This window comes from Brienomyrus brachyistius, chromosome 22 (genome assembly GCF_023856365.1).
Source record: "Brienomyrus brachyistius isolate T26 chromosome 22, BBRACH_0.4, whole genome shotgun sequence".
NCBI classification, from domain to species: Eukaryota; Metazoa; Chordata; class Actinopteri; order Osteoglossiformes; family Mormyridae; genus Brienomyrus; species Brienomyrus brachyistius.
This window is the reverse complement of record NC_064554.1, coordinates 5,355,493-5,368,426: the sequence shown is the minus strand read 5'-3', so window position 1 is coordinate 5,368,426 and position 12,934 is coordinate 5,355,493. Positions and strand designations below refer to the sequence as shown.

Below are 12,934 nucleotides of genomic sequence, written 5' to 3'. Positions count from 1 at the left end.
ACACCTTATTTTACACACTGACATCCTCCATGTACAGACTAACACCTTATTTTACACACTGACATCCTCCTGTACAGATTAACACCTTATTTTGTACACTGACATCCTCCTGTATAGACTAACACCTTATTTTGTACACTGACATCCTCCTGTACAGATTAACACCTTATTTTACACACTGACATTCTCCTGTACAGACTAACACCTTATTTTACACACTGACATCCTCCTGTACAGACTAACACCTTATTTTACACACTGACATCCTCCTGTACAGACTAATACCTTATTTTACACACTGACCTTATTTTGCACACTGACATCCTCCTGTATGGACAAACACTTTATTTTATACAGATATCCTGCTGTACAGACTTATGGCGATTTTCCACTGGCATACAGGAACTGACCAGTACCCAAGCCGCACTGCGAACAAAGACTAGTTGCAGTGGTTTCAGCTTGCTCTGGTTTCCCACTGCAGACAGGTCGTCTTGCTAAAGGCGTTAGTGAAGTAAAAACCAAAGAGATGCATATATACTGTTTACACGTTATACATCATGATTTACTGTGTACTATATTCCACCAGCATGTCTGTGAGAATTGTTGTGTCATGTTGGCAATGCTTGTGTTAAGAAGTAGGTTAGAAATTGTCAAGTTTCGTGTTATCAGGAATGCATCAGTACATTATTAATAATGAATAATATATAGAATATACGTTTCCCCTTCAGATAATCTATGCACATAACGCTGATATCCCCATGCATTTCAACAAATCAGATGACGGTGACGCAAAAAGCTGAGTCTGATCACGCAGTAACCTTGTCAGTGCGGTTACAGCTTGCATATTTTACAGTAGAAAACCGTGGGTCTGTGGTGTGAATTAGGTACGGCTTGGTTCCTGGTGGCAGTCAAAATGCGCTGTAACTTCTTGCAGGTTATTTCCTCCTAGACTAGGCATATATTTACTATATTGGCAAAAGTATTGGGACATCGGCCTTTACACACACATGAACTCTAATTACATCCTATTCTGAATACATAGGCTTTAATGTGGAGTTGGCCCAGCCTTTGCAGGTATAACAGCTTCAACTCTTCTGGGAAGGTTGTCTCAGCAAGGTTTAGGAGTGTGTTTATGTAAATATTTGACCATTCTTCCAGGAGAGCAATTGTGAGGTCAGGCACTGATGTTGGACGAGAAGGCCTGGCTCGCAGTCTCCGCTCTAATTCATCCCAAAGGTGTTCTATCAGGTTGAGGTCAGGGCTCTGTGCAGGCCAGTCAAGTTCCTCCACATCAGACCTGCTCATCCATGTCCTTATGGACCTTGCTTTGTGCACTGGTGCGCAATCATGTTGGAACAGGAAGGGGCCATCCCCAAACTGTTCCCACAAAGTTGGGAGCATGAAATTGTCCAAAATGGTTTTGAATGCTGCAGCATTAAGAGTTCCTTTCACTAGAACTAAGGGGCCAAGCCCAGCCCCCGAAAGACAACCCCAACCATAATCCCCCCTCCAACAAAATTTCCACTTGGCACAATGCAGTCAGGCAAATACCATTCTGCTGGCAACTGCCAAACCTAAACTCATCCATCAGATTGCCGGACAGAGAAGCGTGATTCCTCACTCCAGAGAACATGTCTCCACTGCTCTAGAGTCCAGTGGCGACATGCTTTATACCACTGCATCCGACGCATTGCACTGCATTTGGTGATATAAGGCTTGGATGCAGCTGCTCGGCCATGGAAACCCATTCCATGAAGTTCTCTACACACTGTTCTTGAGCTAATCTGAAGGCCACATGAAGTTTGTAGGTCTGTAGCTATTGACTCTGCAGACATTTGGCACCTTCTGCACACCGTGCGCCTCAGCACGCGTTGTCCCCGCTCTGTGATTTTACGTGGCCTAGGACTTCGTGACTGAGTTGCTGTTATTCCCAATTGCTTCCACTTTATTATAATGCCACTAACAGTTGACGTGGAATATTTATTAGCGAGGAAATGTCACGAATGGACTTATCGCACAGGTGGCATCCTGTCATGGCAACACGCTTGAATTCACTGAGACAAATTTGGAAAAAAGTTGAGCTGCTACATTTTATGGGTTTTCCCTTCTAACAATAGTCACTACACAACATTTTGCTTTGTGATCTTGTAAAGTATGAATATACTTCATGGAGGTAAGTGAAATAGGCACTGCCATCCTTGTAGACCTGTTGATACGATGCCTAGGGTTGGTTATTTTATATTTCACTGTCATAAAAAAAAGAATGCTACCAATCACAGTTCTTGGGGTCGGTGTATTTTAGGTACTGATGTTGTGTCGCACATACAGGCATTTGAATCATGAACCTTTTCAGCGCACGGTTAATCTCCCTCCTTCCCTCTCTGCTTTCCTCCGTCGCTCTCACTAAATACTGGTATTATCTGTCTGTCAGGACCTGCTCGTACGATCCTCCTGTGTGCCACAGTCCCTCATCAAACCTCGTGTGAATTCCTGATTGATTCTGCATTTCCGTCCCTGAGCTTTGTGTATTTAGTCCGTGTGCTAGTCCATTACATATATATATATATACTGGTGTTTCACATGTTTTTGCATTGTTAACTATGTTTCATACACCCAACAAAATGCACAATAAATGTAAAGTAATCTCTTATCAAATATGTGAATTCATGGGCTACCTGAGGACACGTGGCTCCTCCCTAAGCTCAATCGACCAATTAAATGGTCTCTCACATCAATCTCCTATTACAGTTTTTCTCAATTGCTTTGGTAAATTTTTAGGGGCTCTACACTTTTTGAAACATACTCAAGAGCATTTCTCAAAACAGTTCATGCATATAGCACAATACTATGGTTTAGCTGCAAAAGCCTGCGACTCGCCAAAAACGATTAACTCATGTCTCAAAAGCAAATACTTTCACCAATGAATTCGTCAGTGTCACCAAAATGAAAATTACAATAAGCATTGCTTTAGCCATTATTCTGAAAGATAGTTGGTTCCCACTTTCTCATTGTCACTGACTGACCATTTTTCATTAGCAAATTGATACCTATTCGGGTCAAAGACATCAGTTTCAACACTGCAAGGCTCTACATTACAATTTGTAAAGTTCACTGGCAGGAGAAAGCACTGGCATGCACATGTAACTTCTTCAGATCTGAAAACACAGTACAGTACAACAAAAAAAGACACAGAGCACTGTATAAGAGTATAACAACAAAATGACAACAAGGTCACGTATTGTGGGAAGCAAAAACACAACGCCGTATCACTGCAATTTAAGGAATATATTTTTAAATCATTTTGAAAGCTTGGTTAGCTGTTTTGCATGTGGTGGCTAACGCAACCATCACATACATAGTTCTAGGTGTAAAATTATTATAATGTGAAGCTACATAATCTGTTGTAACCAGCAAGACTAAAGTAACTGAAAACTGCAGAGGTTAATGGCACATAAGGAGTCTTCATAGAAGAGGATCGAAGAATCAGCCTGCTCCTGCTTTCATTATGCATTAGCAGATCCGCCAATCACATCCACCTATTTTTTCGAACATTTTCTGTGGCCAGCAGATGATGCAGTGGTAGAGATACTGGTTTGGGAACCTAAGGATTGCAGGTCACCTGAGGAGAGTGGTAGAGCAGTGTACGGATCCTAAGAATCTGTCGTGTGCTTTGCTGCCACCCGGTGCACGTTAATTCAGAATGAAATACCCATCAAGAAATGAGGCAGTGTGAACAATGCAGAGGAATTCACACCTGTCAGCAGGCCATGCCTGGCACATGGCAGCATCAGAGGAAATCGCCCTCTGTTGATTTATCTCTCTACCAGGCCTCTGTATCTGTGTAGAAAATCACACCTACCTACTGTATTGTCCCTAAAGTGGATCTACAATGATGAGCTTTCAATAAACACGGTAGGGCAGATGAGGGTAGTTTCGTAGAGGGCCACAAGGGCGGCGATCCACTGAGAGGCAGATAGAGAAGTACAAGAAGGCATTCCTCATTTTTCCATGTATATTTAACCCCTGTTTTGCCTCAGTAACGCAGGGCAGCAGCCATATTAGGAGAGCTCAAAGCTGAGTGACTGACCAAGGGAGTGGCATGGAAAGAATCTCCCGATGACAGAAAGAGAAATAGTGAAAAGAGAGCTATAGTGAGAGTGACACCAGTGTGGAGGTATGGAAACCAATGGTTAAATATAGAGAGCTCTGAGTCTGGACTGTCAATTAGCAGAGCGTAGTGCTGAGAGACCCGGTCTGTTTCGGATTAGTGATCGGCACAATATAATATGGGCTTACTCCAGGGTGCACAAGCAGTGCTTTTTAAGCTTTATGGTGGTGTTAGATTCGCGTGGATGTGTGTCAATGTGAGTACATGCGAGTGGATGACAGAAAGGGCGGCCAGTTAAAATGGCCGGCATTTCTGCGCATGTGAGCTGCGGGTGTATCTCAGGTCACGGATTCCTGCAACTTCCTCTCGTTTCCTCGCCTAATTTGCCTTCCCGTTGGTTTCGTTCCAGTCTTCTGATCCGTCACTGTTTGTCTCAGTCTCTGCCATCTATGTCTAATTCTGAAAATATTCAAATAAAGAAGTATTACAGCATAAATCTTGTGTGAGTCCATAAAAGGTTGGGTTTGGGTTGGGTTTGAAAAAAAGGTTTATTGGGAATGAGCACTTGGGCTTAACTGTTCAACAGAACAATGAAGCAAAAAACATTTTCTTGCCCTTCTTGCGTCCACCAATCACAAATCCCCAATCCGCCCAGCTATGCGATTGGCTGTGGATCGTTACAAAATCATGGACAGAATCAGTGCTGCTCAGGCAGCTTAAGGTTTTAAGGTTCTTTGTGGCCATTCAGGTAGATGGATGTCAGTATAAATCACCTACGCTAAATGCAGAGAATGAAATGCCATGTATTGTAACCAAATATGAAAACAAATTAAAATTTTATGAAGAATGAAAAATGATGAAGAAACTTCATGAAGTATCTGACGCTTTAAGAAAGCATGCAAAAAAACAGAGGAGAACATATATGTGTATAAAGCATAGCCATGAGAAAAACTTCAAGACTACAGTAAGACTAATAAGGTATCACAGATGTGCGTTCAGAATGAAATAACATGTGTGAACCCTAATACTGCACCCTCCCCCTCCCCGACCCCCAGCCTGCAGCTGGCCCAGTGTAATACTAACAGAATCACACCCAGTAATGCTTCTCCCTCTGTACCTCCACCTCGGCCGTGGTGACTGTCACAGTGCTCCAGTGAGACCCTCTGGCTGTAGTCCAGGCCCCTGTGCCCCTCATTTCACTCATTAGAGAGGCTGAGTGCTCGTCTTCCCCCAGCTGGTTATTTTTACCGCAGGCTTGGCTATAAGCCTTACAAGGCCCCTTTGCGGGGGTGACTCCCTCCCACCAGTAGTCTCTTCTGAAGGTCCACGAGGCTGCTGATTCAAAGGAGCTCTTCTGACACGCTGGCTCCCTGTATGAATGAATGTCACATTTATATAGCGCTTTTCAAGACAGCAAAGCACTTTACAGAACCAATGGGAAGCCACTCCAGTCACCACCACTGTGTAGCCCCCGCCTGGATGATGCAACAGCAGCCATCCTGCCCCAGTACACCCACCACACAGTGGCTAAGGTGGTGAAGGGGCAGGAGAGAATTTGCCAGTTAGGTATAGGGGGTGATTAGGAAGCCAGATGTGATAGGGCCACAGTGGGAAATTTTAGCCTGGACATCCGGGTACCACCTTTACTCTTTCGAAAGATGCTCAAAAGACGCATCTTTTACGTCTCAACTGAATGATGGAACCATTTCTGTGGCACAGTGTCCCCATCACTGCACTGGGATCCACACAGACCACTGGATAGACTAACCTGTAGGCCACACCAGCACTCAGAAGCAGCAACCCAGCTTTCCTACTTGGTCTCCCATCTAATTGCTGGCCAGACCCAAACCTGCTTAGCTTCAGGTGGATTTCATAGCCTGATTGGCTGGTGTAGTAGTTTAATATATTTATACAGTAACACTGTACTGGTGACGTCTTGTTGATATTGCTGCTCAGTTGTACCGATAAAATCATCTATAGCATGTGTGTGTTTTATTTATGACAGAAGTAAAGAACAATTGAGGTCTGTTGTACCGTCCCATACTGAACACAGACAGAAAAGTACAAGAAGGAGGTAGGAAGGAGGCCTCAGAGCCTGGGGAAAGAGAGAGAGGGGGGGGACCACTCAGAGACAGCCATGGAGCAGGAAAAAAGAAGGAAGGATGAGGAAAATAAAGAGATGTGGAGAAAGGGAAGAGTATGGAATCAGAATGGGGTGGAAAACAGAATGAGAGGAGAATGGGAGGAGAATGGAATGAAGGGAGGATGAGAGGAGAACAAAATGAGAGGAGGTTGGGAGGATGACAGAATGAAGGGCGGATGAGAGGAGTAGAGGATGTGAGGAGGAAGGGAGGAGTAAAGAACGAAGGAAGGATGAGAGGAGAACAGAATGAAAAGAAGCTGGGAGGAGAACAGAAAGAAAGGAGCATGAAAGGGGAACAAAACGTGAGGAGGATGAGAGGAGTACAGAATGAGAGGAGTACAGAATGAGAGGAGGACAGAATGAGAGGAGTACAGAATGAGAGGAGTACAGAATGAGAGGAGGACTGGATAATATAGTTAATAGAGCAAGGAGAAGAATGGAATGAAGGAAAGATGGGAGAAGAACAGAATGAGACGAAGATGGGAGGACAATGGAATGGAGGAGGGGAGGAGAAAAGTAGATAAATAAGTGTAAGAATAGACCTCTTAACATCTCAGAAGCTCATAAGTGTAAACCTGCAGGAATAGATTAATCCCGCTAAACCATGCAATTTATTTTTGAACAAAGTTTTAATGGAGTATTTGTCTCAGCAAATGTTTTTTTTCTTAAAGGATAACAGGCGGTGAGTTGGAGAGGTAAAGGAAGATGGATCAGATATATTTAGAACCATAACACAAACTGAGGAGGGGGGGTGGTGGTGACAGGTGCCAGTATACAGAGAGAGAGAGAAAGAGAGAGAGAGAGAGAGAGAGAGAGAGCGAGAGAGAGCAGGAGGGGCGCCAACTGGGGAGAGGATACACACAGACCTGTCTCAGAAGGTCAGAAGGTGTTACTCACAGCACACTGTGGACCATGTGATGGGGAGCAATAACACGAAACCCTGGAAATTCAGTTGAGCTGATGCATGATGGATGCTGCTATGTATGGTGCATGTACACCTGTGAGGGTCAAATATTTTCACAGCACCATGTTGGGATCATGAGAAAAAAATCTATAGAGCAAGACTGATGACTACCCTTGCCGACAATGCCACCTGACTACATGGCACACACACATCCACACACATAAACATACACGCACACGCATACATTATCAGAAATCCAGAGACACCAATTCACCCAAACACCTTTTTTAAAAAATATATTTAATAAATCACACAATAACCCAGTACTGGATCAGCAGCTGGAAGAACGATTGATGAATTACTGTATGATTAATCCCAGTTTCATTTTAAGATACAGATTCCATACTTCAATAATGATGGTGATTGGAATCTGGAATTTATATATTGTTCTGGAACATGTCTGCGAACGGGTTGGTCTGATGTGTTGGATTTACCCAGACCCATGTAGAGTGAGAATCACAGCAGCTCTATTCATTTCAAAAGGCCATTTTTCATAGCAAGGGCAGATCAGGAAGCCTCTTAAAAGTTGCTGAAGTTTACCTTGTTCAGGGTACAGTCAGTGGTACCCTGCTAGTCGGGGATTCGAGCCTGCAATCTTTCAATTACGAACGCACGTCCCTAACCATTAAGCCACCACTACCAACATAACAATAAAAAAAAAGAATTCAAAGTAATAAACACCTGCAACGTGCTATTTACTCAAGGCAGATTTAAAATACAGTACTGTGCAAAAGTCTTAGGCAGGCAAAGAAAATGATGTTTCGCTTATCCTCGTGTTGGTGTAAAACTATGATATAATTCCTGTCAAAGTTTGTCAGATTAACCATTTCAGAACCTCAGCTAAAATCATCCTAGCATTTGCAGCGACCGTCCAGTGCAGCCATGTATTTTTTGACTTGGCCACTAGCACACCTCATACAGCTAGTCAATCTGTCACTGACTTTTTAAACCAATATATTTAATTATTTAATTGAGCTGTTGGTGAAATTTAACAAAGTCGTGGAACGGCTGAGCTGCCCCTGAGAAGAAGTTTGGGAAATGAAGCGATATTCATCTAGCCATCCAACTAGATATCAGTAACTTTTTAGAAAACAGAAGAAATTATTACTAGTTTTTATTGTGTTACTCTTAATTTGTACATGTTCTAATGTTAAATTGTGTTTTTTGTTCTAAGCCAAAGTACACTTGCTACCCAGATAAACAGCTTTAAACATTTCTTTGGACTGCCTACGACTTTTGCACAGTACTGTACGTCAACAAGGCAGGTAACCTGTAAACAGTACCGAAATTTACTTTTTAATAAACATATTGATGTAGCTACATACACATGTCTGCATGCTATAAGTATTTTGTCTCTCTGTATTTAAGGCATTCATAATGCCCGCCAAGCACTGCCTGGAACCATGGGAAATCTACATGAGCCAACTGACGATCAGGCATTTCTGAACTTCCGCCGACGCCACTCTCTTTCTACATTACTGTACACTAACCTAATTATTCGTTTCTTTGGATTCTGATTGGTTGTATTGGCGGTGTTGGGCGGTACCAGGAGCGGGGAATTGACTGGGGATCCTTTAGTATTAGTGGGAATTAAAGTTGCCAGTTATCTGTATCTATCCAGTACTGACTAGATAGTTAAGTAACCACCAGTAAAAAAAATACAATTTATGTTGCAAGCCTAGTCAGACTGTTGATAATAACGTTTTTAATATTCCTCATATCGTACTGCTCGTTCTAAAGTGACAAATTAATTTTAAATGTTTTTATTTTATTATTAAGAGCGTGTCTATTCTCTGTATGCGAGAAAGTTGGTACCATTAATTGCTTCACTGTATGTGTGTTAACTGTCAATGGGGAGAGTCCTTCAGAGCTCTCTGCTGTTTCTTTGTAATACAAATGTGAGATATCATCGAAGAAAATTTTCAAAAAGTAGGGTTTCTGGAAATACTTGTATTGTCGGCATAACTGAGAAGTTTACACTATTTCATAATGAGTCGTTCTTTCTGCTTTTGAAAGCGTTTCACAATCTATGACGTATACCTAAATTTTCCGGAAAGTTCCTCGGAAAAGCCCATAGTAGCTAGCCAATCACGTGTCAGAACACACTAATTATGCAAAGAGGAAGTGCAGCATTGTGGGTACTCTGATTTTCAATGTTTATTTTCCTTAAATCTAATTACACATGCGAGAACTATCTCCGGATATCATTCGATGGAGATAAACATTTTGCATGATCGTTAATCGTGTACATTATTATATATAGTGCAGAGCCGATCCTGCTATCATGGCGCCTTGATCATATCGAATTAATGACACCGTATGGTCTAAAATACTCTTTAAAAAAATGTCTTTTTTCGGTGTAACCTGAGGCCGCGTCTGGCCGTTTTATAAGCGCCTTATTACAGTTTCATACGGTAGTCGTGCGATGAATTTGGTCCACGCTTAGAGTGAGTGTGCGCTCATACTGAGGACACCGTGACCGGGCTGTGCAGCGCCTACGTTGAGGTCTTCGGCGCGAGGCACTCATTCTTTAAGACTATACTTTCAGGGATCATTTCTATAGTTTCTGACTTGAGAGATGCATTTCGAAAGTGTTTGGTCACGCTAACCATGATGAGGAGTCGAGCTCCTTCTCCTGAGCGCGAAGCGGGCGCTGAGTGCTGGTTAATCCAGCCGCTCGCCGTCATTGATGACCGTTCTGTTCTTCTCACGAAGAATCGGAGGGAGGAGGAGCTGTCTGAATGGTTAGTTGTATTTGGTTTGAAAAAAAGATTTAATACATGTAGATTTAGTCACTGTTAGTTTTTTTGCCGTTAATTAACAATGTCTTCAATCCCTCCTTAGGCATCTTTTTCAATGCATCGCTTCTTTGAAATTTAAAGAAAGAAGTGATTGAAAACGTAAAATACATCTCACTCGCACGCATTTATTTACACGCCACCCAGCGGTAGAGCGTGAAAGCTGATAGAATACAAGCTAAAGGAATACTGGCTTAACTGGAACCAAAATACATTTTCAAACACGCACGGCTTTTTAAAAAAGGGAATATATGGAATTTATTAAATAACACCATCTCTTTTCATCTGGTAGTTAAAAAAATTGTTGAACTTAACAATTTTGCCAATATATGCACATAAAGCACATAAAACTACACAATTTTTGAGAAATACTCCTGCAAAGTCAAGTATTTCGGGCTGCAACAATTACATAAAAAACAAGATCCCATTGTGAAGTTTTCTGGTATCACCACCGTCACAGGCCTGATCAGCAACAATGAGACGGCCTGCAGAACGTAAGAGTTGTTATTGATTACAACAAGCAAGTATCAGAGTGCAGTGAAACACATGTCGGGCGGTCAGCAACTTAAAAATTCTTGGAGTCATTCTCATTTTTTATTTCCCAAGACCTATCGAAAGCTGCGGTGCACCGTCGGACCATTAACTGTGTAAGACCTGCTCTTAGTTTGCGTGGTTCATTTGTTTGCACCGCAGCACTGCTAAATGAAGAGATTTGTAAGGCCTTTAATTGATTGCTTTTAAATGTGGTCTATCCTAATTGATCTTGGTGTTTTTTAAATTATTTACCTATATTTTAAATTAGTCATCAATGTTTCACGTCAAACACACTGGAATGGAACAAACCGCTGTAGTTAGGTACGTTTGTTAAGTGTCATTGTGCTTGAATTTGGTGTTAACATTGCTCAGAGAATGAATCGCTGAGTAAAATATATATTTGCCTTTTCGAAGTGTTTAAAATTAACCCTCGTGTTCCAATGCCTTCCAAAAAGCAATTTAAGACTTAATTGGCAGTACAAGATACAAAATTGGTTTTAAAGTTTTCCTTTGTTATGTCGTGGTTCTTTGTCATATACATGGTATTTATCTTTTGTTTAATTTCTTGTGCTGTACGCAATAAATGTAAAAGATTGAGGAAATAGATCTTTGCTGGAAGTTGATTTGACATTACAAGCAGGAGACAAAATATACCGTTTTCTTGAGAGTAACAATAATAGTTTTTTTTTTTTAAGTACGTAACAGGTTGGTGCGTTTATTTTTGGAAACACGGCGGAAAATATTAATGTGAGGGTTTGTCTGTCTTAAGATTATGTCTTGGTGTTTGTGTTCACCCCATGAAAATCATTGGCCACCCCTTTGCCATCCCAGTGAAAAATTTCTGCACAGAACCACAAAGCACTGCAGAGGGTAGTGAAAACAACACCGACCGTCACCGGGACACAGCTGGTAGCATTTAAGAAATTCGCCTCACAGGCTGCCTCCGAAAAGACCACAAATGACGGAGCCCAGCTGTCCAGCACAGTCACCTTCTTCCTTCTTCCCTCCAGAAGACGTTACAGTTCAGATATTATATTTCAATCACCACTGACATTTATTATCCACTGTCACTTTAACCTCAGCATTATGTTTTCTCACTTGTATGTTATTATATATACATATTGCATATTGCATGTACATTGTATATATTGTATGTATATTACTATTATTATTATTACTATTACATTATTTTCTATTTATTGTTACTTAGGCCTATTTTATATATGTTGTTTAAGCCTCTGTGGAGGTTGGCAGTATGTATTTTACTGTACCCAATATTTGTACACGCGTACCAATGATGATAAAGCTTTTGAATCCTTTAATTTTCTAGGTACAATGGCCTCGCTACGCTTAAGAAGGTGACAAGCGTATAGGAAAATTATGTCATTGCGCAATTTATGTCATTGCGCTTAGTCTATAAGGAAACACAATGAAGCGTAAAATTACTCGTCACTTAGGCAGAGTGAACAATTCGTTTAGTCACGCGTGTAGCTCCAAATAGCTTTATAAAATTCCAGGATTATGACATTGTTTACTTTAATGACAAATTTCAGGAAGTAATAATAACAATAAATATACAAATTTTTAAAAGTATCTGCGAACCAAAAATAAACTTAACACAACCATAAGCTTATCTACTGGCATATTAAAGGCAAATTTAAAACTACATATAAGAACATAAGAGCAGAACATGTAACAAATGACCAAAGTTGACAAGCCTGCGCTGATATCAACGTTAACAAGCCGTCATGTTAAATACAACAGTGCACCGTATTCACAGGGGATGCGATTCAAGACCTATACCGCGGAGATCCGAAATCCTGCATGGACAGTAGCGAACACTATATATGATTTCAACATGATGGTTATTCAAAAACGAGATAAATGTTGTCATTATAACAAATACGGATTTGAAATCATGTGTTACCCGTGTTCCCTATTACATTGTTTAAAGAAAGGTTTTCATCCATAAAATGGTAAAACTACCAGCTTTGGAACAAGCTCCTTTAGTATCTTCGATGCAGTGTGATCTCAATACTCACTGGAATCGAATCAAGACACAGCGGTGTAACATACAACAGTAGATGCAGGCAATAAAATGGACCGAAGTTCATTCACCGTGTTTATTTAATTCATTAAATTAATCTTTGATACTTTGGTAGGAAATAGCGCAAGTAGGCTTAATATTACACCGTAGAGATATGACCTCAAAAGAATGAGTGAGTAGTGCGGGGTTTGGCAAGCGAACTGAAAAGTACAAGATAAACGCTTATCTTCACTATCAGGAAAAAAGGGTAAAACGTTGTACCTTTGCTTGTCACTGGGGCTGTACCCCTGTAATTGTACCTTTTAAGGTATACAGAAATGGACTTTGAGGAACATCCCGA

The 12,934-nt window shown here is 41.2% G+C and overlaps 1 long non-coding RNA gene and 1 other non-coding gene across 2 annotated transcripts; both read left to right on the top strand.

The window, feature by feature from the left end:
• The first annotated feature begins 9,416 nt into the window (after positions 1 to 9,416).
• On the top strand, positions 9,417 to 12,450 carry LOC125718491 (uncharacterized). The gene is made up of 2 exons (XR_007384831.1): positions 9,417 to 10,868; positions 11,379 to 12,450. It is a non-coding gene; the product is annotated as an uncharacterized LOC125718491 (long non-coding RNA).
• On the top strand, positions 9,748 to 9,961 carry LOC125718549 (small nucleolar RNA U3). The gene has a single exon (XR_007384850.1). It is a non-coding gene; the product is annotated as a small nucleolar RNA U3 (small nucleolar RNA).
• Positions 12,451 to 12,934: the final 484 nt, after the last annotated feature.